Source organism: Mandrillus leucophaeus, unplaced genomic scaffold, assembly GCF_000951045.1.
Source record: "Mandrillus leucophaeus isolate KB7577 unplaced genomic scaffold, Mleu.le_1.0 Scaffold299, whole genome shotgun sequence".
NCBI classification, from domain to species: domain Eukaryota; kingdom Metazoa; phylum Chordata; class Mammalia; order Primates; family Cercopithecidae; genus Mandrillus; species Mandrillus leucophaeus.
Window position 1 is genome coordinate 4,245,447 of NW_012103131.1, and position 4,747 is coordinate 4,250,193.

Here is a 4,747-nt window from a genome sequence, read left to right on the forward strand (position 1 = left end):
AGCTACTCGGGAGGCTGAGGCAGGAGAATGGCGTGAACCCAGGAGGCGGAGCTTGCAGTGAGCTGAGATCGCGCCACTGCACTCCAGCCTGGGTGGCAGAGCAAGACTTCGTCTCAAAAAAAAATAATATAAAATAAAATAAAGTAAAATAAATAAAAATAAAATAAAATAAAACCACTTCCTCCTAAGTGATTATGTCCTTAACAGTCCCTGTTATAGAAGGTCAGAAGGAAGACAAAGGGAAATAAAATTAAACATAAGTTTAAAATATATATATGTACACACACATACACACACATATTTATATTTATATACGCATGTGTGTGTATATACATATACATACACACACACATACACAGACATATACATACAAACAAATCTATACATAAAGATATCCAATAATCCATGTGCTTTCTGAAAATGAAATAGGCCCAGTATAATTTACCTTTTGGAACATTTCATATAAATATAAGTAAGAACTTTCTACCAACTCCAGCTGTCTAGCAATGAATGAGACCAGGGGCCTGCAGACCGAATGTGGCCCACTGACCATTTTTGTCAATAAAGTTTTATTGGCACGTGACCATAGCCATTTGTGTACATGTCAATGGTGCCCTCACTTTCATAGGATGGCAGAGTTGAATAGTCACAACACAGACTGTATGGCCTCCAAAGCCTGAAATATTTACTATTTAGCCCTTGACAGAAAGAATTAGTCACTCCCTGAAATGAGACCAGCTGATGAGGTGGTGAGTCGGCTCTACGGTGACCATCAGCTTTGACTTCAGCAGAGTAGTCAAACCTGGTTTACCAAGGTTTACCAAACCTACCTATGCAACAGAATCACCAGATGCTTCTGAAAAGCTGTACTCCCAGGGCCCACTGGCCCTGAATCAGAATCTCCAGATGAGTGGGTGGAGCAGGCGGGTTTAAGAGGCACTAGTTGGCTCCCAGGAGTTCTGATAACCACATCTCACCTCTCCTTCACTTTCTACCCTTTTCCTAGATCTTTCCTGTGCATTTCCTCGTTTAGTGTGAAGATGCAATTATTATTCTCATTTTGCAGATGAGGAGGTGAGGCTCCTGTGGTGTGCCTGCTGGTCAATATAGAGCCAGGGCTCAGACTGAAGGGCAGAACCTCTTCCATTAACCCCCTGACCCCTCCCCATGACCTCTGAGATCCACAACCCTATAAAGTCCCAAATAAAACAGGAAAGAAAGCCTCAAAGACAGAGCCAGCTCATTAGCATGTAATCAGCAAATGCACACATTTTGGGTTTGGTATGCCCGGGAGAGCAGGACACCTATTCAAGGAACTGTGCCTGGCACAAGGATGAGCAAGTTCACATATTCACCCATTCAATAAGCACTACATAATTCTAGGCACCAGGATAAGATAGGACTATGCAGGAAGGAGGCAGCATGATGCTGCCCTCATGGAACATTCCAGAAGAGTTGGAGGGCAGGGGCCTACCCAGATAATTCCAGAAACATTGAGTGTTGAGCTTGCCCTTGGGTCTTGCCAATCACACTCCTACCTGGTCTCCCTTCCCTGAACCTCTGCTTGGCTCTCTCCTTCACTCAGCTCCCAACTCAGATGTCATCTTCCCAAAGACCTTTCCTTGCCAAGTTCCCCCCGTGAGTCCCCTACACTGCTCAGTCTGGTTTCATGTTACTTCTTACCCTGACATATGGATTGATTCTGGTTTTCTCTGGTCTCTCCCTTACCCCAGGATGAAAACTTTCAGAGAGCAGGACATGGTTTCATGTGTGATGGTTGTGGTGTTCCATATTTGCTCCTGCCTCCCTCCTTCTCTTGCTCCCTCCCTCTATCTCTCCTTTCCTTCCCACATTTCACCACCTAAAACATGAATGAACAACAGGGTTCTACCAGGGTATTAAGAATATGGGTACTGAAGCAGGGTGGGTATGGCCCAAAAAGAAGGGCCTGCAGGGATTAGATGTCCTTAGCAATATTTGGAAATGAGTGGGTTTGGGTTAGCCCTTCAATGCAGAATGGGACTTCTCCTGTGGCCCCATCCAATCTCCTCCTCCCCATCTCTGGCTCATTCTGTTCAGGCTTTGGCCAGCTTTGTGCAGCACTGCCCGTGGGGCCACTTTGGCCACTGGGGGATGGGGGTGTGATGGATCCCCAGAGGACACACCTGAGATGTTCTTCCTACGGCTCATCTGAGGGGCACTTGGAGGGAGGACTGGTCACCCCAGGGGTTCAGCACTCCTCGCTTTGGTCTTTCCAGTTTCCCAGCTTCATGCTCCTGGTTCCTCACTCACTCCTCCTCCTGGACACATTTCCCAGTCAACTACGGCTGCAAGGCTTTTCTCAGGCTCTGCTGTAAGGGGAAGTCGGGCTGAGCCCAATTTCAACTCACCCATGATGTCTCCCACCATGTCACCCCTATCGAGTGGCCTGTCCCACCCCTGACCTTGAATTTGAGTTCCCCAGGGGCTTTGGTGGTGCCCTCCTCTTTTCTTGGAATGACTACCAGGATCTTCACAGGTCCTTCTAAGTGGCTGCCTCCATGCCTTGCTCATAATAGAATCTCAATAAACATTTGTTAAGTGTGGTTTCACAGAAATGAATCCATCCACATTTCTGAATAAATAACAGTTCCTGTGTATAAGGATCCTGCCTGAGTCCGTGAATGAGCCTTATCACGGAACACTGAGTTAAGTAGCATTTAGAGGACCTGGTGTGACTCAGTGGCCCAGGAACTCTGCATGGTCCACCTGCTTTCTGTGCTGAGGGTCAGCTCCTTCCCCAGTAGGGCCAACACTCAGGCACTGAGGCATGGAGGCAGGTCATAGAGAATGCAATGCCATAGGCTCCCCTCTGCTTCCAAGCTACCATCAAAGGGGATATAGGCCAGAAATAACACTGAGGGGTTTTTTAACACACGCCAAAAGAGCACAAGGCTATCTCCTATTGTGTTCAAACACAGGGAAAGCGGGCAGCTAAATGCAGGGCAAAGCTGCATTTGCTCTAGCAGGCAGGCAGAAGCCAAAGGAGCTGACTCCTTCACAGTGAGCTCCCCCTCCTGCTCCTTCTCTATAACTCACAAGCACCGGTATGTTGAGCCTTTGCCCCAGCCCCATCCTGCCAGGAGGCAGGATACAGGAAATGTTGGTTGAATTGATCACTGCTCCAACTTTACTGGATTCTCCCTGCATTGGTTCAATAGGCTTCTATTTAACCCTTTGGATATAATTCAGCAAAGTGCCCGTCTCTCAGAGCAGGATTCTGTTTCTGTGCTGCATTTGAGTTCATCTCACGACCTGCTCGGAAACCAGGAAGGATGCCAAAGTGAGTGATCGGCTCTTGATTGCCTGGTGCACCGGCCTCCCCAGCCCCTCTGGCAGCTGTCTGGGAGGCCTCCACTTACTAAGGCGGACAAAGAAACTGCAGCAGCATTGCAAACAGACCAGGAGTGTGAGGCCTGCCGGACAAGTCTGTCCTGTGTCTGTGAGGAGTGCACACTATCCCCATTCCCCACTTCCTGTGCCTGGACACCCTGGGCTTGTGGTGAGGCCACCTTACTGTATGACTCTGCTCCCTCCCCTCTCGTGTGTCCCCCGGGGTTCTAGCTCTTCATTCTCAGCTGCACTGCCTGACCTGTGTTCCAAGCCAGCCCATCATGCAGGGAAATTGGGCTTCAGATTCATTTCCCCTCCCTGCCCGGCTGATCACAAAGCGTGCCCTGCTCGGGTTTCCAGGGCATTTTCTCGTCCCAGCTTCTCTTTCCCAGATCCTCTCTCTGCATTGGCTGAGGGCTTCTCTGTGCTCCTCGCCCTGCAGTGAGCATTCAAATAGGATGACAGCCCTATTTTTAAGCAAAGAAAACAGCCTTCTGCAGGAGAACTGAAATGAGATGAGGAATACAGGGCCGGACCAGCCAAATGCCCTTTTTAAAAGGATGAAAATAGAAAGTCTGAGGGTTTTTTGGTTCTTTTTTTTTGATAAGAAGAATCTATACTGTCGGCCACTCGCAAGGGCTAAACTAGTTTTATAAAAGTTATAGCTGGGGTCCTCCGAAGAAAGGGGCAGCCCTTTTGGCACCTTAGCTGGAAAACAAATTATTCCAGGTCTAGTGCCCAACACCCCCCACCCTGCCCCCAGGGAAGCGCTCAGTGGAGCTTCCTGCTGATCCGCGTCCAAACTCTGGGGCCCACGCCATTGCATTATCCCTGCAGAGACCAGCATGGTTCACTCCCTGGCCCCATGGGAACTTCAGAGAGCCTTTTGAAGCTCCCCTCCTCACTCATGTATTCACTCCAGCGCCATTTTCGGAGCACCCTCCAGATGCCAGGCACAGTTCTAGGCACCAGATGTGCAAGGTGAACTTCAACATGACCCCGGATTGTGCACTGCTGCTGGGAAGGTAAAATGCTTCCTCTGCTGTGGAAGACAGCAGGGCAGTTCCTCGGTCACTTACAAACAGAAATTGCTGCCGGGCGCGGTGGCTGACACCTGTAATCCCAGCAGTTTGGGAGGCCGAGGCAGGTGGATCATGAGGTCAGGAGATCGAGAACATCCTGCCCAACATGGTGAAACCCTGTCTCTCCTAAAAATACAAAAATTAGCCAGGCGTGGTGGTGGGCGCCTGTAATCCCAGCTACTCGGGAGATTGAGGCAGGAGAATGGCTTGAACCCGGGAGGCGGAGGTTGCAGTGAGTCAAGATTGTGCCACTGCACTCCAGTCTGGTGACAGAGCAAGACACTGTCTCAAAA